Raw genomic sequence first — 27,657 nt, 5'->3', positions numbered from 1 at the left:
ACAATATATGGTGGAATGAACTACATAAACAAATATTCACCTTAGTAAACCAAATATGGCATTCAAATGAAATATCCACTGGATGGGCATCAAACATAATAGTACCTATACACAAAAAATGACATAAAACTGAATGCCAAAATTACAGGGGCATATCTTTACTTAAAACAGGTTATTAAGTATTTACTAACATTCTAAAGAAGAAACACTCTTACACGCGTCTTTAAATTTATTGATAAAAATGCAAAAGATCTAGGACTACATGTAAATACCGAGAAAACCAAATACATGATTCGGTCAGCCAACAACACGACACGCGATGACCTAAGTATAACAACTTTGTTTTCGAAAATATTATATCTCTGAATTTAAATACTTGGGTTTTAAACTATCAGCAGATAAAGATTCGGCGGTAGCTATTAACGACAGAATCCAAGCTGCAAATAACGCCTATTATGTTAACATAAAACTATTTAAAGCAAAAGATTTGTCCAGAGCACAGAAAATAAGAATGTACAAAGCACTGATACCACCCGTATCATAAGGACGTTTCCACGACAGTCGGCTCTACGTTACCGAAACGACCCGGATTTATATCCGGCCAAGGACTTTCACTCCAGCAGCATTCCCCGTATGTGAATATGGGAATGTTTATGCTGCTACAACAACAACGTATCATAAGGAAAATATATGGTCCGGTTGCAACAATAGATGGCAGCTACCGCATTCGCTACAACAATGAAATCGAAGAAATCGTTCAAAGACAAAATGTAATACGTTTTATCAAAGCCCAACGAATTAGATGGATTGGGCACGTACTGCGCCTGCCGAAAGAGCGAAATGCTAGGGAAGCTTTTATTTTAACACCCATTGGAGGAAGAAAAAGAGGACGCCCACGAAAGCGATGGTTAGATGACGTCGAATCAGATCTTAAGCAAATGAACGTAAGTAGTATGTATATTCCGGACTACAAGACAATATCAAAAATGTTAAAATTTTAACATTTTTATCATTTTAACTCAAAAATTTAACATTTTTACCATTTAACTCATTTTTTTAACTTACAGTTACTCAAAATTTTAACATTTTTTAACATTTAACTCATTTTTTTAGCTTATATTATCTCAAAAAATAAACGTTTAAATTTTGATGTGGGTCGATGAGTCCAACCCTAAATTATAGTTACTCGTAGTTAATATTTTTAAGATATTAAAGATATCTATTTTTGATGTACTAGTAATCAATATTTAGGTTGGTACAGTTAAAATTTTGAGTTGGGTCGATGTCTATTAAGTGAAAAAATGTTAAAATATTTATTACAAAATATTTAAAGTAATCTATTCAAAAAAAAAAAAACAAAAAAGGATACATTTATTTTTTAAAGTACCTTTCAAAAAAAAACGACGAACTCCTCAAAACAAGAGTCTTTGAGTCAGATTTGAACTTGCAACAAAATTATTGTTACAATTCCAACTGCTTAACCAACTCATCTAAACATCATATTCTGAAGTAATGTAATTACAGCTGAGTAGTATGCAAAGGAAGCAATGCTGATCTTATCAACATTGCTCACAATCTATAAATAGAATAAGCATAAGCACAAACCAAAAAAACAAAACGAAATACTGTTGAATACGAGTCACAAACTGCAAGATAAGCATAATATTTGATAAGCTTTTATACATCAACACATGGTTACAAGTGCAGTATGTATTTAGCGTTAGAAGAGGGTGGACGCAAAATAATTGAAACTTCAAATTTGAACTCTTTGAAGATCAAATTTATAAAATTTACCCAATATTGGTTCATAATTTAAATCTCTTATTAAATATGTTATTGGATTAGATGGATAAATTTTACTAATATAAAATATTTCTCGAGTCCAATTATTTTTATATTTGTTTTCAAATTGTTTTTTATGTGACTGAATTCTTACTTTTTCTCCAATTTTAAAAACTGGTTTTTCTAAATTGTTTCTATTAATTTTAAAACAATTATCAAAAATTAATTGTTCATTTTTTTCATTTACTTCACATGGTTTCATACCAATAGTTCTATGTACATCTTTGTAATTATATTCATATAATATTTTATCAATTACATCAATCCAATTAGTATTTTTCTGAATTTCAAATCGTATTTTTAGTTTTTCATTAATGGTTCTATTAAATCTTTCTACAATTGATGATTTCTTTTCACTAAATGTTTGATACATGTTAATATTGTATTTATCTAAAACTTCTTGGAAATGTTTATTTAAAAATTCTTTACCAGAATCTGTATGAAGTAATTTTGGTGCACAACCTGCTTTTTTAATAATATTTAAAAATGCTTCAGAAGTTGTTTTTCCATCTTTCTTTTTTAATGGTTCTATATAAGCAAATTTAGAAAATGTATCAATTACATTAAGCATATATTTGTATCCTCTATTAATTCTAACATTAACTGTTGTCATAATTAGTAAATCTGCTGCCCATAGTTCATTTATGCCTTTAGTAATAATTTTTCTTCTTTCAAAATTTTTATAAAGATTTCCAAAATAAATGGAAATAATAAAAAATAAAAATATTATTCAACAAAAATTTAAACATTTTTTATAATTCAAACATTTTTTTATACTGTAAAGAAAAATTCAAACATTTTTTTATATCTACCATCATTTGTATCTTGTTCTTTATCTATTACTAAAAATCCAAACTGTTCTTTCCAACATTGAATACACATATTTTTTAAAATATCATAATCAATATCATTACAATGGTCATTAAATATGTGTTTCAGATTAGTCTTATTTTGTTTAAATATAATTATATAGTTTGCATTATCTCTTATCAATTGTTTAGGAATTTTTGAATATGTTTGACATAAATAAAAACAAGAAATGTTATTGTGTCTACCATAAGCAAAATAATTGGAAATATTATCTTGTTGTTCTGTAGAGATATCATCAAATATTATTACAGAATATTGTTTAATATTTTCAGGTGTTGGTAGAGATTGAATTGATAAACATTTTATATCTTTAGATTCCAAATCATTTTTAACACACAATTTATTGAATTGAATTATCATATCTTCCAAAAATTTATATTTTTCTTGATAGCAAGTTTTTGAACAAATTATTATATCAGAATAATAAATCTTTGATAATATATTTAATAATACATTTGTTTTTCCGCAATTACTTGGTCCACAAATAATTGCTCTAATAATATTCGGAAATATTTCATTTAATCTTTTTATTGGTTTATGAGTATCAAAATTTTGAATAGTTAATTTAATTTTATTATCTAATTTAGTAACTTTTAAATGACCATCCATAATTTAGAATTTTAGATACATTTTTTTAATCTATTAATATAATTAATTACATATTTATTTCAATTAATTTTTAGTTAATTTTAATTTTATAAAAATTTTAAAAAACAAGTCAAACATGCATCACTTGATTTGTTAGTGGATTATATGAATAACTATCATCACTAATAATTAAACAGTGAACGACTGTATTTGATGGAAAATCTTCTGTCCATTTAAATTCAATTTTAATATCAATAGCAGCCTCTTTAATTACCTCATTCTGTTTAGATGTATCAATGCATATTATTGGATATTCTTTTAAAAATGTATCATAATTAACTATTGGTAAATTATTTATACTAGAACCATAATATGAATTTTTAAAATCTAGAAACATATTATATAATGTATCAAATTTATTTTGATTAATAGATAGTTGCATATCATAGTTTGGATATCTATTTGTATTTAATTTAACTACAACATTTTCTAAATTACAATGGTCAAATTTACTATTGTCTTTATAATTATTCTGATTTCTTAATGTTTGAAATGCAATAAGAAAATATCTAGGTTTAGCACTAGATGATGTTATATTCCAGGTATAAGTCTTTACAGCTGGAATTGCAGTAGTACAATAGTATCTCCAATTTCTAAAATACATTTGAAAGTTTGTATTATTTGAAATTTTTTTTATTAATTTCATGATCAACTTCAACTGAAAATTTAACATGAGGCATTCTCCATATAATTTGATTAATATCAATAGAAAAAGTATGATCACTTAAACTACTATCAATAATTAAACAATTTGTATCATCATTTGATCTTATTAATTCTAATTTTTGATTAATTCTAAAAATGAAATTTTTGTAATCATCAAAAAACCCAATTAATATACACAATGGAATGCTAACAGAAAAATAACCTTTCTTATTAAAAACATTACCTTTATTTACAATTTGCCAACCAGCATTATTTAATGGTAAATCATTAGAAAATGATGCTAAGCCTTTAATTGTTGTTGTTATTCCAGGATTTTCAATTTTATCAATTTCAACTGAATTAATAAAATATGTAATTTTACTAAACAGATTTATTATACCATTATTCACAAAATTTATTTTATCAGGATTAAGTTTATCTAATATTTTACCATCTTTATCTTTAGCAATAATTTGACCTCTAATATTAAGTAAACTTTTTGATGGTAACGTTTTAATGTCTTGATTATTAATATTTATTTCTATTGGTCTTCCATATTCGTTTAATAAAGTTGAATTAGCTGGTAAATGTTCATAAAAGTCATAAGATTCGATACCTTTTTCTTCTTTCATTTATTTAACTAAAAAATATTATTAAAAATTTACTAATATGTTTTGACTAGGTCGAAACCTATGTTTAAAATAATTGTAGTCTTGCATTTAATTGTCTTATCAAATTATAAAAAAACATTATTAATAGAATAATAATTAGTACCATTGAAATGTATTCATTTTGCATTATTTTATCTATTCCATTTGAAATAATAAAATCTATTTTTGATAATTGATTATTTTTATCAAAATTGTTTTTACAATTATTCATTTAATGCAATAGAAAAAATCCTAAATATTTTTAATATTTTTTTTTTGTTAATCTTTTTACATTCATTTTCAATTACCCTTTTTTGTGTATCTAAATATATTGCATAAAATATAAGAATTGCAATTACAATAAAAATTACAATAGAAATTAATTTTAATAAAGACGGATCCATTATGACACATCTACATCCTCCATTATATTTATTATTAGCATCAATTATGTATAACTGTGATATACAATTATTTTGATATGGAATAATATTAACACAAGTATTCATTTATTAACAATATTTTTTTTTTTTTTATTTCATTTTACTTACACTTTTCAATAAATCATTGAGTTTTTGTGTTGTAATTTTTTTATTTACTAGTCCAATCTTCATTGTTTTAGATTCTTCAATAGCTTTTTGTCTTTTAATAAAATTGTTCTTATATTTTTCAGCTAATGCAGCATTTTCTTTTTCAATGCTATTTATAAGGTTATTATGTTCTGATTCAAGAATATCATAATTTACTTGTAACTCATACATATCATCATTTAATTTGCCAATAATTTCTTCATAACTCATTAAACTAAATTCTAATATAGCTTTCTCATTTAATAATTCATTTACTAATATTTTATTTGATTCTGAATGTAATTCAATATTATAATCTTTAATATTTTTAACACTTTTCATAATACAAACAGCATATTCATGCCATACATGATCATTATTTTTAAGTGCATCATTTAAACATTGAACAAAACCACTTCTATTATTAAACTGAGACTTATGTTGCCTAATAAATTCTTGTGTTTGTTTGACCTCTTTTTCTATTTCTTCTTTATTTAATAGTTTTATACTAATAGGTCTATTTATAAGTTCGTGCGGTTTTACAACAGATGGCGTAACTTGATTATTATTCCATCGATCCACATTTCCAAACATTCATTGGAGAGCTACTGTCGTAAGGCACAAACGTCAGTATAAGTTTTTTATTTGAAGCGTAAACAACAATATTTTTACCACACTTGAAAATGTCGAATTTCGTGCCAAATAATGTGTTTTTGCGGGGAATTCTTCTTCATTATTTTAATATGAAGAAAAAAGCAGCCGAAAGTCATCGTATCTTGGTGGAAGTTTATGGTGAGCATGCTCTATCTGAGCGAACGTGCCAGAAGTGGTTTGCACGCTTTAAAAGTGGTGATTTTGGCTTGGAAGACGAAGAACGCGAGGGTGCGCCGCCAAAGTTCATGGATACCGAATTGGAGGAATTGCTCGATCAAGATCCGGCTCAAACGCAAGAAGAGGTTGCAAAAACTTTGGGAGTTGATCAATCAACCATTTCCAAACGTTTAAAAGCCATGGGAATGATCCGAAAGGTAGGCCATTGGGTGCCGTATGAATTGAAGCCAAGAGACGTTGAACGCCGTTTTATGGCATGCGAACAACTGCTTCAACGGCACAAAAGAAAGGGTTTTTTGCATCGAATTGTGACTGGCGATGAAAAGTGGGTCCATTACGACAATCCAAAACGTCGGGCAACGTATGGATACCCTGGCCATGCTTCAACATCGACGTCGGCGCAGAATATTCATGGCCTGAAGGTTATGCTGTGTATCTGGTGGGACCAGCTGGGTGTTGTGTATTATGAGCTACTGAAACCGAATGAAACGATTACGGGGGATGTCTACCGACGACAATTGATGCGTTTGAGCCGAGCACTGCGAGAAAAACGGCCGCAATACGCCGATAGACACGACAAAGTTATTTTGCAACATGACAATGCTCGGCCACATGTTGCACAAGTGGTCAAAACATACTTAGAAACGCTCAAATGGGATGTCCTACCCCACCCGCCGTATAGTCCAGACCTTGCGCCATCCGATTACTATCTCTTCCGATCGATGCAACATGGCCTGGCTGACCAGCACTTCCGTAATTACGATGAAGTCAAAAAATGGATCGATTCGTGGATTGCGGCAAAACCGACCGAATTTTTCACAAAGGGAATCCGTGAATTGCCAGAAAGATGGGAAAAAGTAGTAGTAAGCGATGGACAATATTTTGAATATTAAATTTGTAACCATTTTACGTCAATAAAGTTTCAAATTTCGAAAAAAAACCGCACGAACTTATTCATAGTCCTATTAGATCCTCTTAATTTCAAGATAGGCACATCAGTATTTGTTTTAAATTCTTCAATTGTATGTATATTCGACATTTATTATAATAAAAATTTTTAATATTTTTTTATATTGAAACACTAAGAAAAATATAATTATTTTAAAAAATTTTTTCATAAATAAATTAAAATGAATAAAATGTATAAGAATATAACTAATTTATACAATCATCCAAGCCCTTCTACTAAAACTGTTTCACCACTTGTATCACTACAAGGGAAAACAAAAAGTTTTAGAAATTCAAAAAATATTCATATTCCAAAAAATGCTAATGAACTTAAACAAATTAGAGAAAGAAATTTAGCTATTAATTATTTAGAACAAGCTAGTACTTCAAAATTAGCTAAAGTAAAATTTTGCGAACAAAATCATATTTCACGCGATTCTCTTAATAATGGACTTAAATTACTTGGTATTGAAATTATTGGCAAAAACACTAAAAATGAAGACAATTCTCGACAATTCTCGACAAAAGAAGACAATTCTCGACAGACTAAATCAAATAGTTTAACAGAGGGATTTTTAAAGAATGTAACTAAAATAAATAAGAAAAATAAAAACGAATTGTCTAATATTAATAAAAAAGTTGATGATGATATTTCAAGTTTACCTTCAGTTCATGATTAATAATTATCCAAATAAATAAATAAATACATCACATTTTCTATTATAATAAATGGTACGATATTATGGTAGTGGTATTATAAATAATCTTATAAATAATCTTCCATTTGAATTACATTCTCCAGGATATAATTATTTAGGACCTGGTACTAATCTTGAATTAAAACTTGAAAAAGATATACATCCAATTAATAAATTAGATGAAGCAGCTAAAGAACATGATATTGCATATTCTAAAAGTAACGATATAAAGAAAAGACATGAAGCTGATAAAATTTTAGAAGATAAAGCATGGTCAAGAGTTTCAGCAAAAGATAGTAGTTTATCAGAAAAAGTAAATGCATATTTAACTACTAATGCTATGAAATTTAAAAGAAAAATGGGTATGGGTTTGACAACTCACAATTCATCAACTGAAGAATTGATAAATGTTGACTCTGTTAACGGTTCACAAAGTGAATATAATAAAAATGAGAATAAAGATAAAATTTATTTTATTCCAAAATGTGGACGATACATTAAATATCCAATATCTCTAAATGAAGATCAACAAAAACAAGTTTATGATGCTATGAAAAATAAAACAGATATTACTATAAAATTAGAACCAATTCAATTACAAAGAACTAAAGAAAGTGTAATGAATGAAACATATTTACCATTAACTAGAAAACAAATTAATTCTATAAAAAAACATTTAGATAATAATAAAACTACTTTTAACATTTTTATATTAAAATTATCTATGTCCCAGTTACAAAGTTTTAATAATGAAAAAATTGGTGGATTTTTACCAGCACTATTACCATTTATTCCAGCAATAGGAGCTGCAGTTACTGCAGGAACAACATTATATAGAGCATATAATGATAAAAAAACTAACGATAAATTATTAGAAGAAAAAATTCGTCATAATAAAGCATTAGAAGAAAAAAATATAAAGTCTGGTAATGGTATGCTACTTAAAAAATCTGGTAATGGTATGTTACTTAAAAAAAATTTGATTTTGAATTAATTCCAATTAAACCATTAAGTAATTATGATTTAAAAAAATATGCTAGAAAATTTAATATAGCAAATTTTAGAGGTGTATTCATGAAAGATAGATTACCAAAAAAGATAAAAGATATAGAATGTGGAATAATAAATTTAGATAATAATAATGGTAATGGTACACACTGGGTAGCATATAAAAAATATAATAATCATATTTTTTACTATGATTCCTTTGCTATAAATAAATTACCAATATTAATAGAGAAATATTTCAAAACTAATGAAAATACTGTAATTTTTAATAATAATATTGATCAAGAAATAAATGAAATAATTTGTGGTCATTTATGTTTAAAATTTTTACTTAATTAAATAATGCCGACTATATCATTAGATGGAAATACTTCAATAATTTCATGTAATTTTGATGAACCAATAATTTTAGATAATAAACATGATTTTGAAATGTGTTTGCTTAATTTTTCTACTTATAATTCTATACCGAACATATCTGAAAAATTAAAAAATAATATTTTACATTATGTTGACTCTGTCATTGGTTCACAAAGTGAACATATTTTCGAAGGAAATGATTCACAAGATAATTTACATACAATTAACAGTGTTAACAAAATAATTACATTCCCAACTGGTTCATATGAAATAAATGATATAAACAATTTTATAAAAGAGAAAATAAAGGGTATTACTATTAAACCAAATATGACAACATTAAAAGTTGAAATTAAAAGTGATTATATTATTGATTTTACACAAAAAAATTCCATAGCTTCATTACTAGGATTTAGTGAACAAATTATTCAACCTAATACATTAGTATCATCTGATTTACCAGTAAATATTATGAATGTTAATTCTATTAGAATAAAATGTAATATTGTTGGAGGTAGTTATGAAAATAATAAACAAACAAATATTATTCATGAATTTTTTATCAATGATAAACCTGGTGAAAAAATAAATGAAATACCTACAAATTTAATATACTATCCAGTAAATACAAATACTATTAGAAATATAACTATTTATATAGTTGATCAGGATAATAATTTCATTGATTTTAGAAAAGAAAAAATTAGTATAAGATTAAATATTAGAAATGTAAATTGATATTTTCGAAGAAAATAGTTAACAAAGTTAACATAAATTTAAAAAAAATATTTGTTAATAAATTGGAAATAATGAGTGAAATTATGTTTTCAAAAGAAACCATTCACGAAGGAAACATACCAAAACAAAGATTATATCATAAAATAATAAATGGTGAAAAAATATGTTTATCTATTATAGATGGTAAAAAAATATGTTTTTCATGCTTAGAAGAAACAACTATTTCTAATTTGAATAAGGGGTATTGTAAAAAATGTTACAATCAAAAATTCGCATATCGTAACTCATTACCAAGTAGAACTACAAGCGTAGAGTGTGAATGTGGTGTAAATTATACTCTTCCACATAAACAACGTCATTTAAAATCTCAATTTCATATTAAATATATTAATAATAAAGAAAATAATGAAAAAAATTCTGATAAAAATTAATTTCTAATTAAGTTAAATAAATTTAATTAGTATTTACATCACAATTTAAAGTATTAAAATGTTTGAGGTGCGAAGTTAAATTATTAAAAAAATTTTTTCTATATAAATAAGGAAAAATTAAGTAAAAATATCAACCAAATAAAAATGAATCCATTTAATATTAAAGAATTGAAATCTAAAAATTTAAAAAATTTAAAAAAATATATTAGAGCAAATAAACATATTTTTCAATTGCCAAAATATTGGTATAATAAAAATAAAAATAGTTTATTAAACATAATAAATGTTTTAATAGAAAAGCATAATAATGATGTTATTCAAAATATATTTCAAAATTTTGATGATTATGATTTTGATATTATTGATATTCAAGAAAAACAATTAAATGGTTCATGTTTTAACAATATGGTTGCTGATTTAGAGTTTACAAATAATGAAGAATTTAATATTAAAAGACATTTAGAAATAATAAAAAGAAATTGTTTCAAATATTTTTTCAAAGGTTTTAAAAAATATAGTAATTTTAAAGTGTCTTTAGCAACAGCGGTAAATATTGTGATTATTGATAAAAAAACTAATAAAATTAAAGAAAGTTATGAATATTGGTATAGATCAGAAATACATTATGTTAATAAATTAAACTATACAAAAGAATTTTATTTAATGATAGAGGAAATAAATAATAAATTCTCAGAAAAATGTACAAAAGGATCTACAGCTAGCTTTGTTAGAATAGTAAAAACACATATTAGTAGAGATAAGTCTCAAATTCTTGCTGGATCATATATTCCATTTACTAATAGAAATTGTGTTAATATTAAAAATACTGATAATAAATGTATTTTATATTGTATCTTATATTCTATTTATCAAGATGTGTTAAAAATTCATCCAGAAAGACCAACAAAATATAAAAAATATCTTGAAGATTTAGAAAATGATGATAAATTTAAAAATCTAAATTTAGAATTTCCATTTATAATTAATGAAGAAAATGTTAAAAAATTAGAAGATTATTTTAATATTACCATGAATTTTTATCATTATGATTCAGAAAAAAATGATGATGAATATTACCAAATTCAATTAATGTATAAAAGTAACTCTTTTCGTAATTTCGTTAATGGTTTGCCAAAAAAACATGTTAATATTATATATATAGAAGAAAATATTACAGAAGAAACATACAAATCTCACTTTGTACTATTTAAAAATTTATCTGGATTTTTAAGTGGTAAAATTCATCATCAGCATGAACATCTACATATTTGTAATAAATGTTTTAAACATTTTGAAAAATCTGATAAATTAGAAGAACATATAAAAACATGTTATTTATTAAAAGATGATAATAATATAATACAAAATATAAAGTTACCTAAAGAGGGTGAAAATATTTTAAAATATAAATCTAATGGTGCAGAATTATTTCATCCATATACTTTATATGCTGATTTTGAATGTACTTTGGAAAAAATTAATAAAAAAAAATCTGGCAAATGTAAAAATACAATATTACTTCATGAACACATTCCAAATAGTTATGGTATTTATAACACTTATAACAAACAATATATTTCAAAGAATACTTCTAATAGAAAAGTGCTATTGAAATCATTCTTAATAATTTAATAAAATATGCTAAAGATTATTATGAAGTAAGAAAATTGAATAATATAATTCAGGATAAAGAATCGATATTAAAGTTTGATAATACTAACAATTGTGAAATTTGTGATATTCCATTTTCTGAAGAAAATAAAAAATGTTGGGATCATGACCATACAACTGGTAAATATAGAATGGCTTTATGTAATAAATGTAATCTAAAGTTAAAGATGCCAACATTTTTACCAATTATTATTCATAATTTAAAAGGTTATGATTCGAAATTATTTCTAAAATATTTAGATGAATTTCATCCTGAAACTGAAACTAGTGTTCTAGCAACGAGTACTGAAAAATTTAAACAAATTAAAAAACCAGTTATTGTAGGTGAAACTAAATATTTAAAATGTAAAAATGAAAAATGTAAATATCAATATAATTTAAAGACAAGAAACACTTGTCGTAATTGTAATTCAACAGATTTAGAATTATATACAGTTGTCGAAAAAATAGAATTAAGATTTATAGATTCAATGGAATTTATAAATACTTCATTAGATAAAGCTGTTAAAAATTTATTAGATGTTAATGATATATATTATATTGTGTAACATGTAAGAAAATAAGAAAAATGGATTATGTATCTTATAAAGTTAGTAAAAATACTGAGAATAAAATATATGCTTGTAGTACTTGTTCAGTTTGTAATACTAAAAATATAAAACCTATTAATTTTGATCATTTAGAAAACTTTAATAATATTTTTAAAAATCTATCATTAAAAAATAAATGTTATTTACTTAGAAAAGGTGTATATCCATATGAATTTATTGATGATTATAAAAAATTAAGTATAACAGAATTTCCAAATCTTGAAAATTTTAATTCATCATTAAATGGAAATATTAATATTAACGATTATAAATTTGCAAATAAATTTTGGAAACATTTTAATTGTAAAACATTTAGAGACTATCATAACTGGTATTTGAAATTAGATGTTATACTTTTAAGTGATGTATTTGATAATTTTAGAAAAGAATGTTTTAAAAATTACAATTTAGATCCTATACATTATATAAGTTCACCACATTTAAGTAATTCATCTGCTTTAAAATTAACCAAACAAAAATTAGAATTATTAACAGATCAAGATATGTATGAATTTTATGAAAGTGGAACTAGAGGTGGAATATCACAAATTGCACATAACTATGCTAAAGCTAATAATTGTTATTATTACGTTGACTCTGTCAACGGTTCACAGAGTGAACACGATGATATTGTAGAACAAGTTTATAAATTAAGTAAAGAGGAAGCTTCTCTTAAAGGTATATACGATTCTAAAAAATTTACAAGTTATATTTTATATTTAGATGCAAATAATTTATATGGATGGGCCATGTCACAAAAATTAAGTGTTGGTAATCATGAATGGTTAAATGAAGATGAAATTAAATACTTTTGTAATGTTAATAATATTTTAAATAATAATTTTGATGATAATAATATTGGATATACATTAGAAGTTGATATAATTAAGTATTCCTCCGGAATTACACAACTTTTATAATGATTATGCTCCAGCACCTCATCATTATGTTCCACAATTTGAAGATTTATCACCAAATCAAACAGACTTAATTAATAAAGGGATTGGTAGTAAACCAAATGATAAAATTAAAAAATTAATGTGTACGTTGTTACCAAAGAAAAATTATATAATTGATATAAGATTATTAAAAGAATATTTAAATAATGGTGTAATTTTAACTAAAATTCATAGAGGTATTAAATGTAGACAAGAAGCATGGTTAAAAAATTATATTGAAAAAAATACAACACTTAGAAAAGAAGCTAAAAACGATTTTGAAAAAGATTTTTTCAAACTTATGAATAATAGTGTATATGGTAAACAAATGGAAAATGTTAGAAATAGACTTAATGTTAGAATAGTTAAAACTGAAAAAATTATGAGAAAACTAATAAGTAGAAATACATATCAATCAAGAAAAATAATAGATCATAATATGTGTGTAGTGTTTGGTAAAAATACAAATATTAAATTAAATAAACCTATCTTTGGAGGTCAAAATATTTTAGATTTATCAAAATTATTAATGTTTAAAATGTATGTACAACTTAAAACTAAATATGGTAATAGAATGAAATTATTAGGAACAGATACTGATTCATTTATTCTTTATTTTGAAGGTAAATATATTGGTGATGATTTTGATATTTATTCTGAAATGAAAGATGATCTAGATAATTATGATACCAGTGATTATATAGATAATTTTCCAATTGAAGATTTAAAATCTAATATTAATAAAAAAGTACCAGGAAAATTTAAAGATGAATATAATGGAATACCAATTAGAGAATTTTGTGGACTTAGAAGTAAAATGTATGCATTTAAGACCGATGTTTGTGATAAAAAAGTTTGTAAAGGAATAAAGAAAAATAATATTAAAAAGTTAACAATTGAAGATTATAAGAATTGTTTAATTAATTTAAAAAATAAAAATGAAACTGTTCATAATATTAGATCATATGATAATAAACTATATACTACAGAAGAGAATAAAATAGGATTGTCACCCTATGATGATAAGTTTTATTTCAATAAAAAGTTGAATAATAATGATAACGATAAGTTAAATAAGACTTACAAATTACCCTGGGGACATTATGAAATAGGAAATGTAGGTAACTAAAACGAACCCCTCCTATTTACTATACATTAAATTATTAATTATATTAATAGGACTATGAATAAGTTCGTGCGGTTTTACAACAGATGGCGTAACTTGATTATTATTCCATCGATCCACATTTCCAAACATTCATTGGAGAGCTACTGTCGTAAGGCACAAACGTCAGTATAAGTTTTTTATTTGAAGCGTAAACAACAATATTTTTACCACACTTGAAAATGTCGAATTTCGTGCCAAATAATGTGTTTTTGCGGGGAATTCTTCTTCATTATTTTAATATGAAGAAAAAAGCAGCCGAAAGTCATCGTATCTTGGTGGAAGTTTATGGTGAGCATGCTCTATCTGAGCGAACGTGCCAGAAGTGGTTTGCACGCTTTAAAAGTGGTGATTTTGGCTTGGAAGACGAAGAACGCGAGGGTGCGCCGCCAAAGTTCATGGATACCGAATTGGAGGAATTGCTCGATCAAGATCCGGCTCAAACGCAAGAAGAGGTTGCAAAAACTTTGGGAGTTGATCAATCAACCATTTCCAAACGTTTAAAAGCCATGGGAATGATCCGAAAGGTAGGCCATTGGGTGCCGTATGAATTGAAGCCAAGAGACGTTGAACGCCGTTTTATGGCATGCGAACAACTGCTTCAACGGCACAAAAGAAAGGGTTTTTTGCATCGAATTGTGACTGGCGATGAAAAGTGGGTCCATTACGACAATCCAAAACGTCGGGCAACGTATGGATACCCTGGCCATGCTTCAACATCGACGTCGGCGCAGAATATTCATGGCCTGAAGGTTATGCTGTGTATCTGGTGGGACCAGCTGGGTGTTGTGTATTATGAGCTACTGAAACCGAATGAAACGATTACGGGGGATGTCTACCGACGACAATTGATGCGTTTGAGCCGAGCACTGCGAGAAAAACGGCCGCAATACGCCGATAGACACGACAAAGTTATTTTGCAACATGACAATGCTCGGCCACATGTTGCACAAGTGGTCAAAACATACTTAGAAACGCTCAAATGGGATGCCCTACCCCACCCGCCGTATAGTCCAGACCTTGCGCCATCCGATTACTATCTCTTCCGATCGATGCAACATGGCCTGGCTGACCAGCACTTCCGTAATTACGATGAAGTCAAAAAATGGATCGATTCGTGGATTGCGGCAAAACCGACCGAATTTTTCACAAAGGGAATCCGTGAATTGCCAGAAAGATGGGAAAAAGTAATAGTAAGCGATGGACAATATTTTGAATATTAAATTTGTAACCATTTTACGTCAATAAAGTTTCAAAAAAAACCGCACGAACTTATTCATAGTCCTATTAGATTAAGTTTTTTTTTTAATTTCAAATGAAATATGATGTGAACATATTTCAACGATGTTGAATATTTGAATTTTTATTTTGATTTATTATTTTTGTTTATCATTTATATATGTATGAATTTTTTAAATTATTTTTGAATTATATTTGTTTCAATTTGTAGTTTACTTTCTTCAATATCTGTTTCACTTTCTTCAATATTTAATTGTTTTATATATTCATCTACTTGAATACTTTTATCAATCTTATTATTAGTTTCATCATTTTGTTTAGTAATATTATTTTGATTAATATTGTCTTTATTTTGTAAAACTAAATCTTTAAGATAATTATCAATTAAAATTTGTTTTTCCGAATAACTATCCAATTGTTTTTCTAAACTGTTTTTAAAATTTTCAATATTTGTTTCTATAAAATCTACTTGTTTAGTTATGTTAATAATATCTTGATTTAAATTATTTTCTAATTGTTCTATTTCTTTATATACAACACCAAAAGCTACCACATTATCTTTTTCTTGTTTTTCAACTTCTTTTTGAAGTAGTTGATTTAATTCCATTAATTTACTAATAATATCTTTCATTTGATCACTATTTGAACGAATTTCTTCAACTTCATTTTCTAATGATATTATTCTATTAAGAGAATATTCATTAGATGAATTTATTTCTGAAAAAGATTTTTGTCCAAACTTATCAATTCCCATTTATTAGAAAAAAAATTTTTAATTTATTTAAATTTATATGTAATTTAATTAAACAGTTAATACGTTTCCTTCGGAGAGAGTCAACATATTTTCTTCTCTTAGTTCCTCAATAATATTCATAATTTCATTATGTATTTCTGGACTATCATTTCCTGCATTATACTCTCCTAACAACAAATTTAATCTATCTTTTAATTCATTAATATCATTCCAATAAACACGTTCACATTGTGAACGATTCGCAAAACGAACATATTCAGTAGGTAAACTAGTTTTAATTTTAAAATTTTGTAATGATTTTGAAAGATTATTTTTTGAATTTAAACCAGATCCTACTTTTTCTTTTATAATTTTATTTTTAATCAATATTGGTCTAATAAAATTCATATATTTATTTCCAACGCTAGATTTAATACGTTTAGAACTTTTGTCATTATTTTGCATGTAAGCATATGTTGATAATATAATTTCTTCATAATTTTGTAAATCATTATTTGTTACAGCTGTTGATGGTTCTTTTAAAGTTATTAATTCCCATAACCCTTTTGTTCCATTATAAGTTTTATTACTTAAAATAATATCATTATTACTAATTTTTACTTCAGTATTACCAATCCATAAATCTTTTCCATCTTCAGATCTTAGACCAAAAATATTGTCACATAATTTCATATCAGAATTATTTAAATTTAAATATTTCATTGCCATATTTCCAATTTTGTCTGAAATAAATTGTACTGGTGTAGATAACGTTTCATTTGCACTACGCAAAAGAGCGTCTTTTGATGTTGATGGAGTCAACTGTTCGCTTCGTGAACCTGTGCTAGTTGTTGGTGTACTTTCAACTAATTTTTGTTTGTTTGTTTTTCTAATTGGTGATAGTTGCTTTTCGTTAAATTCATTAGTTTGTAAATTCACATTATTGTTAGGTGGTTTATATTCATGTTGTGATTCGTTTCCTTTGGAAGTATATTCACTTTCAGTGTCGTTTCTTTTGGAAACTTGCTTGACATTGTCAAACGGTTTCGACTCCGTTGAAACATGTTCACTTTGTGAATGTCCATCTATTGTTTTTTTATATGATTGATTTGATTGATTTAAATCTACTATTAAATTTTTAAAGCTATCATTTAAATTGTGAACATTAATAACTGATTGATTTAATGGTTGAATAATTGCTTGAAGATCTTCATTAATTTTTTCTTGTTTTATTACTTTGTTTAAATTAAATTGTTGAAGTTTATTTTTTAAGTCTTTTTGTGTTTTAATATATTCTTTTAAAACTTTATCTGATATCATTGTTATTTAATTAAAATAAATTTTAAATATTTTTGAAATGGATAAAGATGAATTTATTGATACTAAAAATAATGATTTTAAAATAGCAAAAGAGTTGCATAAACCAGTAAGAAAAAATTTTGAAAGAAGAAAAATTATTACTAAAGGCATAAATGAACTATGGGCAGCAGATTTACTAATTATGACAACAGTTAATGTTAGAATTAATAGAGGATACAAATATATGCTTAATGTAATTGATACATTTTCTAAATTTGCTTATATAGAACCATTAAAAAAGAAAGATGGAAAAACAACTTCTGAAGCATTTTTAAATATTATTAAAAAAGCAGGTTGTGCACCAAAATTACTTCATACAGATTCTGGTAAAGAATTTTTAAATAAACATTTCCAAGAAGTTTTAGATAAATACAATATTAACATGTATCAAACATTTAGTGAAAAGAAATCATCAATTGTAGAAAGATTTAATAGAACCATTAATGAAAAACTAAAAATACGATTTGAAATTCAGAAAAATACTAATTGGATTGATGTAATTGATAAAATATTATATGAATATAATTACAAAGATGTACATAGAACTATTGGTATGAAACCATGTGAAGTAAATGAAAAAAATGAACAATTAATTTTTGATAATTGTTTTAAAATTAATAGAAACAATTTAGAAAAACCAGTTTTTAAAATTGGAGAAAAAGTAAGAATTCAGTCACATAAAAAACAATTTGAAAACAAATATAAAAATAATTGGACTCGAGAAATATTTTATATTAGTAAAATTTATCCATCTAATCCAATAACATATTTAATAAGAGATTTAAATTATGAACCAATATTGGGTAAATTTTATAAATTTGATCTTCAAAGAGTTCAAATTTGAAGTTTCAATTATTTTGCGTCCACCCTCTTCTAACGCTAAATACATACTGCACTTGTAACCATGTGTTGATGTATAAAAGCTTATCAAATATTATGCTTATCTTGCAGTTTGTGACTCGTATTCAACAGTATTTCATTTTGTTTTTTTGGTTTGTGCTTATGCTTATTCTATTTATAGATTGTGAGCAATGTTGATAAGATCAGCATTGCTTCCTTTGCATACTACTCAGCTGTAATTACATTACTTCAGAATATGATGTTTAGATGAGTTGGTTAAGCAGTTGGAATTGTAACAATAATTTTGTTGCAAGTTCAAATCTGACTCAAAGACTCTTGTTTTGAGGAGTTCGTCGTTTTTTTTGAAAGGTACTTTAAAAAATAAATGTATCCTTTTTTGTTTTTTTTTTTTTTGAATAGATTACTTTAAATATTTTGTAATAAATATTTTAACATTTTTTCACTTAATAGACATCGACCCAACTCAAAATTTTAACTGTACCAACCTAAATATTGATTACTAGTACATCAAAAATAGATATCTTTAATATCTTAAAAATATTAACTACGAGTAACTATAATTTAGGGTTGGACTCATCGACCCACATCAAAATTTAAACGTTTATTTTTTGAGATAATATAAGCTAAAAAAATGAGTTAAATGTTAAAAAATGTTAAAATTTTGAGTAACTGTAAGTTAAAAAAATGAGTTAAATGGTAAAAATGTTAAATTTTTGAGTTAAAATGATAAAAATGTTAAAATTTTAACATTTTTGATATTGTCTTGTAGTCCGGAATATACATACTACTAACGTACACAACTGGAGAGATGTAGCCATGGATAGAATAAAGTGGAGAAAACTTGTTGATGAAGCTATGGTCCACCACGGATTGTGAAGCTAGAAGAAGAAGAAAACACAGCATCCTAACTTTCAAAATCAATCAATGATATATAAAAAATCGAAAAGTCAACTTTAAGCTAGGGAGAAAACTTGAATAAAGAGCGATAGTTCATAAAGGTGGGAAGGGATCATCGATGAATGTCGATAATGTACTGTCTGTATACTGGGGAGGTACAGCAAGTGCCTACTGCGGTGGTTGATATAAAATAAATACAATTGTAAAAGCTTCAGTATAAGTTAAAGAAATTATTTATGTGTCACCACACATAAAATACACTTTTCTATTCAGCTTTATTCTAAAGAAATTCTGCGCAGAAATACTAGACGGCCAAGACGGAGTTAGACTAATAAGCATTTTATTTGACTGAATCAGTGTAAGTTTTCATGCTCTAACTACACTAAATTCCACAACCTTGTAAGACTTTGTTTAAATAAGCCAATTAGCTGAGTGAATTGAGATTTATATTGAGTTTGGTGTTTATATATATGTATATATATAATTGGCGCGTACACCCTTTTTTTGTGTTTGGCCGAGGTCCTCCTCCTACTTGTGGTGTGCGTCTTGATGTTGTTCCACAAATGGAGGGACCTACAGTTTCAAGCCGACTCCGAACGGCAGATATTTTTATGAGGAGCTTTTTCATGGCAGAAATACACTCGGAGGTTTGCCATTGCCTGCCAAGGGGCGGCCGCTATTAGACAAATATTTTTCTTAATTTTGGTGTTTCACCGAGATTCGAACCGACATTCTCTCTGTGAATTCCGAATGGTAGTCACGCACCAACCCATTCGGCTACGGCGGCCGCCGAACAATAAAAATAACTTACACAATTAATATTTGGCAGCTGAAAGTATTTTGATAAATTTTAGAATGAATTGTATTAGATTCTAATGGTTATATAGAAGTTTCCCAGTTCTGATTGCAGCGTAGCTTTGCTAAGAAAAAGATCCTTATATATGTATGTATATGTATTGTACAGGGTTTGACTGAAAAGTAATGACCCTTCCCGCGCGGAGCGTCTGCCAAGCGATCAACCGAATCGGCTGGTGAGGGAAAATGATCGTTGGGCCTTCCCCTTAGACTAAAAACCGGTCCCAGTTCGCTGGCAACAGCGGTGCAGTCAACATCGCTCCGCACGTGAAAACTGTTTTAAAAGCGTGTTAGGATTTTGCAGTGGCGAAAATGTAGCGATCGTTGGAGCAACGTTACTCGATCAAATTTTGCGTAAAGCTAAACAAAACGAATACCGAAACCATTGGGCTACTCAAGGAGGCTTACGGGGACCAATCTCTGTCCAGTGCCCAGGACAGGAGTGGCACACGAGCCAGTCACCACGACCCAAGAAGGCGCGCATGTCGAAATCAAAGGTCAAAACCATGCTGACCATCTTTTTCGACTTTCGAGGCATCGTCCACAAGGAGTTCGTTTGAAGCACTGTAAACGCGGCATTTTACAAAGATGTGCTCCTTCCGCTAAAAAACCGCGTCGCCCGGGTTCCGCCCGACCTCGTCAACAATTGGACCCTTCATCACGACAATGCGCCGGCGCACACCGCCTTCCTCTGCACCTCTGCATTGGTCACGATGGGGGTTCCGGTGCTTCCCCACCCTCCCTACAGCCCAGACCTGTCCCCTCCGGACTTCTTGTTCCCGCGCCTGAAAAGAAAGCGGAAGAGGAGGCGTTTCGACCCATCGAGGCGATCCAAAAAACTGTGACAGCCGAATTGAACGCGATTCCGGCGGATGAGTTTAAAAAATGTTTCCTGCAGTGGATGGACCGCTACCAGCGGTGTATTGACGCTCAAGCGTCCTATTTTGAAGAATATTAGTTTTATATGTCAAAAGGTTTAATAAAACTGCTTAAAAAATAAGGCTCATTACTTTTCAATCAAACCCTGTATATTTGTTATTTCTTCACAGTTTAATATCGCAGCAGCTATTGGTCCTTGCGTCATTAGAACAAAATACAATTCAAAGATTGTGGATGCTGATAAATGAGTTTTGTTACAAACTTTGTTACATTTAATTTGAAATTTGTCGTATTCATGATGTTTCGTTTTCTCATTGAACATACGCTTTGCTCTTGCCGTTAAATGGACTTTTCATAGGGTTGCATAGAAATCTGACACAAATCAATTGTCAAATAAGTATGAATTGGCAAATAATAATTTGAATTTTTGTATGGTAAATTGGGTAACAATTAGTAAGGCGCAATAAGGTGCCTGTTTGGACTTAGTCTAACCGAAAAAGCCAATTGAATAAAACTTTGTACACATGTTTGTAGGCAATAAAATCGTCTCCCTCGTACATTAAAGCCATCAATTATTACTCGATATTTACACATACATCGTCACTTTCACAACAAAATGTTTACCGATAGCAAGATTTTCTTTGCAGTGCGGTTTAAATGTTAACTTAAATTAATTGTTCTTGAAAATCTTTTCTATTCTAATCTACATATTTATTTCAATTGTGAAATCTTAATCGTCAATCGCGTTAAATCGGCAAATTCTACATTTTTCAGAAAATACAAAATGCGTGTAAGGCTGGTCCGTTTTTGAGTATTCTATTACTAGTCGATAACGTTGAGAATGGTAACACAAATGACATGTCAAATGTATTTATAATTTACTTAAAGGTTTGACATTTACAAAATGTGACGCTATACTCTTGAACAAAATTGGGAAATATTGAAAACCTATTTCCAAAGTGGTGAGTCTTCTTCTTCTTCCACGGTTACAGTAAATGGCGAGCGTTACCGTGACATGCTCAACGAGTTTTTGTTTCCAAAAATTGAAGAGGATGGCATGGACGACATTTGGTTTCAACAGGCCGGTGCAACTTGTCACACTGCCAAAGTTACACTCGAACTTTTGGCTACCGTTTTTGAATTTCGATATCAATTGGCCGCCTCGGAACTGTAAAGCCAGTCGTGGCAGTCATTTGACCGATATTATTTTTCATTCATAAATGACAATGTTCAATCTTCAAAATAAAAAAAAAAGTTTGAAAAAATATTGATTAGTATATTTTTTATAGTCGATTCAAAAAGCAAATTTTACATGGCCCACCCTATAGCAGGAGAGTTGCCAATAAGTTTTCTTAACAAATAAGCAACCCCCGACAATGAGCGGCAGAAACGGAGGACGAGGTATAAAAGCTAGCATTTCCAATGAGGTTTCTGTGTCAAAGGTGAGCAGGCACTATATGTAAATATGTGTCCCCTCCATCATGCATGGGCATGCACAGTGGGCCAGGAGACCCTTATAAGTGGCCAAAATTCATAATTCCCAAAACACCAACAATTTATAACTTTTAATACCGCTATGTACAGGTTTTGGGGTCTCTTTTTTTTAAGTTTTTAAATATTATTTTATTGGTTTTTATTTTTTTTATAAATTTTTTTAAAAATAGGTAAATACTAATTGCTTGCTCTACGAGGTCAAATATCGTCATTTACATCAGATTGTGAGTCTTCTTCCTCGGATAATTCTATGTCATCTAAATATAAGATTTTTTCTGTAAAATCAATTTCCTCAATTTCATATTCGTCTAGTTCTTCACTTACCTGTACGTAATTGGTACTTCCTGATTGATTAGAATCTACTTCAACCTCTTTCAATAAAAGTTGCACTTCTTTAGGAAGAGATAATTGAACTTTTTGTTGAAGGCGTTCTTTTAAACGTAAACTCGATAAAAGAGGATCAGAGGTGTCCATAGCTCTACAAAACAAGTCTTCCAAATTTGCCATCCTACTATGCTTTCTACTATGCTGGAGTCCAAATTTTTTGTAGTCCTTATTTCTCGCTTCAGATGCTTCTTCTCCGAGCATACCTACCGGTAAGATGCTGTTTTTTATTATTTCTCCGCTATGAATAAGAATTTTGTGAATCGTTGGAGACATAGGGTACCACGAATAGAGCGAGACATACAGTTTTGCAGTAGAGGTGCAAAATTCTTCAAATCGACTTGAATCGAGAGGGAGATGACAAGAGAGGCTAATTAAAATTACCTTAAAACGTTGAAGCAATTCGTGATTAAGACCAAGGCAATCAGACAAAAGTTTACTATCTTTAAATGCCCTGCGAGCTGTGTTTCCATCATTGCTGGTACCACTTCCTCCAGGCTTTGGTTTATCCACTCTGAGTCCCATTTTTTCCCACAGAATTGATTGCTCCTCTTGTTTTCTTAATGCTACCTGTTCTTTATTCTTAGCGCCTCTGGCATCCCATCTTTTGATAACCAATTTATAAGAAACATGTAAGCAAAATTCGAAAATTCTTATCCAGGCATGCAAAGGGCTGATTCAATGTAACAGTGACTCCTCATGAGGCATAAATTTCACACTCTTTATATTAGATAGATCGTTAAATTGTTTAGGAACAGCATGACAGATAGCACACGTTTTCATTGATGGCGTGTTGGTGATCGTATTTAATACCTTACCGCCAATTAAAGTCATTAATAATGTATATTGTACTTTAAGACGACAGCCTTCAATCAAAATTTCAAAGGCTTGTAATTTCAGAATTTGTTCTTCGATGGCCTTAGAATTTGTTCTTCGATGGCCCCAGAATTACTTCTGTTGATTCCTTTGCGTATCGAATTTGAATAGGGCAACAAAATCTTAGAGATTGAGATATAACATTATTCCACAAAATTACATCCACTTCACTTGATAACCTTAAGGGGATAAGTGTAGTAACCAACAGATTTTCATCTGTAGGAGTCTGTTTCTCATTGACACTATCATAACCTTGTTTGTAAGGTGAATGCCCACTACTCCCATCAAATCCCCAAGAACACATCAGAACAGTTTTGAGCTCAGTAATTTTATTTTTTTGAATAAGACAGTGTAAAACTTCTCTTTGTAGTTCTATTATTCTATTCACCGTGTGGTTTAAAAGTTCTTGAAGTGATACTTCAGCTAACGTTTCAGAAATTTTAATTGACTCTTTCGACGGTCTTAACTTTTCTTTGGCTTCTCTAATCGCATTATACGCAGGCCAAATGTCTGCTCCACTAGATTTGGTCGCTAATCGCATATTCTGATAGACTTGTTTAGACATAGAATTATCGAAAAGAAATGCTAAAGCCACTTCTGGGCTTTTCTTTTCTATTGTAGGAAAAGATGTTGTCATTATTTTTCTAATTTTCTTAGCCTGTTCCTCGCTTTTTGAAAGTTCGTTAAGTACCGATCGCAAATCTGCTTCCCCTGAAACTCGTGCCGCATGACTAGTATCCATTAATAGTTTCTGACGATCATTATCATGTTCTTCACTGATTTTAGACACTTCTCGTCTTTTCGATCTAATAGATTTTTCTGCAAAATCGAGCGATGGAAGACCTCTTTTAAGTATTTCAGTCTTACTTATTTTAGCTGTGAGGTCTAAGTCAGGAATAGTAAATTCAGAATCTAACCACTCTGAATTTTGTGACTCAAAGACAGCTATTTTCCTACTGCAATGCTGATATTTTGCATTTCTTTTTGACTTTAAACTATATTATGTAAAGCATTTTTCAAGCGTTCCAATCCTTTACAACCTACATCTGATTTATTGATACCAATTTTAGTTAAAATTGAATCAACGGTTATATTCATGTCATTATTACCTAACATAATTTGAAGAACCTCTTTTTTCTTCAATGAAGTCATTATGAATTAAATAAGTTAAAATTGTGTGACTCTTAATACTTGGTTAACTTTTTACACCCTATTCGCAAATGATTGATATACAGTCAACTCGCGCATAGATCAGTAAAACTTCATTTTTTTTTAAAAGAAAATGAAAAACCGCAGCAAACCGCACCTTTAGCTTGTTACACATGAACTACTGAAGACGTTAATGTAAAGAAATTGTTAATAGCTTCTGGAGTTTTGCGCAAGGCTCAATCGGCGTATTAACAAGTATTAAAAAAAAAAAAAAATTTTTCACAATTATTCTCAATATTTCTAACATCAGATTTATTTTTTCAGCTATTGACTATTTTCACATACTAATATACATGATTGCAACTAATGAGAAAATGCAATATAATTAATGACAAATACTACATTTCAGTAAAACAGTGACAGATTAGAACAATAGCTATATGGTGATCATTTAAGCCATACACTTATATTAACTTATTATACAAGCTTAAATATTTCATTAAAACTTATAACATTTACAAAATAACTACTTTCACTTATCTATATGATGATACTATATTGCATTTTGAAAAATCTTTCAATGACTTTTGGCCAAATTTTTTGGTCTTCTGGCCCACAGTGGCATGGTGAAAAATAATAAAAATAAAAAAAAACCAGGAGCAACTGACTTATAGTGGGCGGCTACCTGGTCAACATCTGTTCTCTATGATAGGAGCGGCTGTTAAAAACGAATTCCTGACAGCATCAGGATCGAGACCAGTAAGAATCTGATTACGGCATACTGGACACGATTTGGAATTGAGGCAATTGGGCAAGGATATGTTCCCCTGAAAGGAACACCATCTCCTCCGTCCTATTAAAACCTTGGCAAGTCTTAAGATACATTCAATTATCGTATGGATCCCATAAGGGCTAGAGTCAACCTTTGCATGACCTCGCTGCTTGCATAGATAATCATGGAGCCTTTAGGAAGCTACACACACAATCGGAGATAGTGGTCTTAAGTTTGAACCGCACAGCATGGAAAATATTAGCCAAACACAAAACCAAAAACAAACACCAGATGAGCAGGCAAATATCTTTCGGAGAAGCTCGATTGTGATGAATTAACCTCCTCATAAAGATAACCGAAGCAATATAGTAATAGGCGGATCAACGATCATAACGACGGCAGTCGGTTCTACGTTACCGAAACGACCCGGATTTATATCCGGCCAAGGACTGTCACCTCAGCAGCATTCCCCGTATGTAGGTAGGGGGAATGTTTATGCTGCTACAACAACGGCAGTCGGAAGGCACCGATGCAGCTGTCGCTAACGCCAATGGGGACACCTACTTACAGTTACCAAGCAACGCAAAAATTTATCCACAACAGAGGCAAACCGAGCCCTATTCCAGAAAATAACATATACCGTTCCTAACCGACAGACGGTGGAAGTCCAAACAACAACCGATAGCCGTGTTACAACCCCACAAAGCCAAAAAAGGAGAGCTGCAGCCTCAGTGCAGAAACCACAGCAATTGTTAAGGTCAACGGAAAAGGAGCAGGAGTGGACGAAAGTACGCAGGCAGAAGAAGGATAAAAAGGCACAAGCAATAAAACCAAGGCATCTACCTTTATAATTGTAAAAAAATTTGACAGCATTACATATTAAAGGCAGTAAAATCCAACGCCGAGCTCGGCCAACACAGAAAGAACGACTCCTAATAGAGTTAAAGCGCCGCAATATCAGGCGGTAACTGAAGATGGATCAAAGAACCTGCACACTGTTCTCAGAAGGCCGAGAAGATGTGAACGACGAAAAGCTGGACGCCCGAGCACTTCAACAACAGACGAAAAAATTGATGAAGTGAAGAAGATGGTATTTGCCAATCGTCGAATCACCGTTAGAGAAGTTGCTGAGGACCTAGACATATCGATTGGCTCGTGCCATGCGATTTTTTTTAATGATTTGGGCATGAGACGGGTCGCCGCAAAATTCATACCAAAAGAGCTGAACAAGATAAACAAATGATTTTTTGAAGTGACTCGAAGATTGGAAAAAACATTGGTACAAGTGCATAATATCTCATGGGGATTACTTTGAAGGGGACAAAATAGATATTAATGAATAAATAAATAATTTTTGAAAAAACACAAAATTCGCGATACTTTACGAACACACCTCGTACGGCAAGCGCGACCATATGAGGTAAAGTATCAAGACGGACGCAAACAGCCGACAAGCCGATATCGAGTAATGATATTGCAATTTTCCGATGTCCCATTGTAAACCAATGTAGACTATCGATAGCGTATAACCCCAATAAGCAATTAAGAGAGGAACCT

General features: G+C 29.1%; 1 protein-coding gene across 6 annotated transcripts in view; it reads right to left on the bottom strand.

Annotated features, from left to right (window-relative positions):
* The window catches only part of LOC128861177 (transcriptional repressor p66-beta), a 68,427-nt gene that overhangs the window by 24,117 nt on the left and 16,653 nt on the right, over positions 1-27,657 (bottom strand). For 2 of the 6 annotated variants that reach the window (XM_054099104.1, XM_054099106.1), the window contains one exon: positions 19,591-19,672. The exons of the other annotated variants lie outside the window; for them this stretch is intronic. The gene's annotated coding sequence lies outside the window, so the exon portion shown is untranslated. The remainder of the gene's footprint in view (positions 1-19,590; positions 19,673-27,657) is intronic. 6 annotated transcript variants of the gene reach the window in all.

This window comes from Anastrepha ludens, chromosome 4 (genome assembly GCF_028408465.1).
Source record: "Anastrepha ludens isolate Willacy chromosome 4, idAnaLude1.1, whole genome shotgun sequence".
NCBI classification, from domain to species: domain Eukaryota; kingdom Metazoa; phylum Arthropoda; class Insecta; order Diptera; family Tephritidae; genus Anastrepha; species Anastrepha ludens.
Note: the sequence above shows the minus strand (reverse complement) of the source record. Positions and strands in the feature narration are given on the sequence as shown.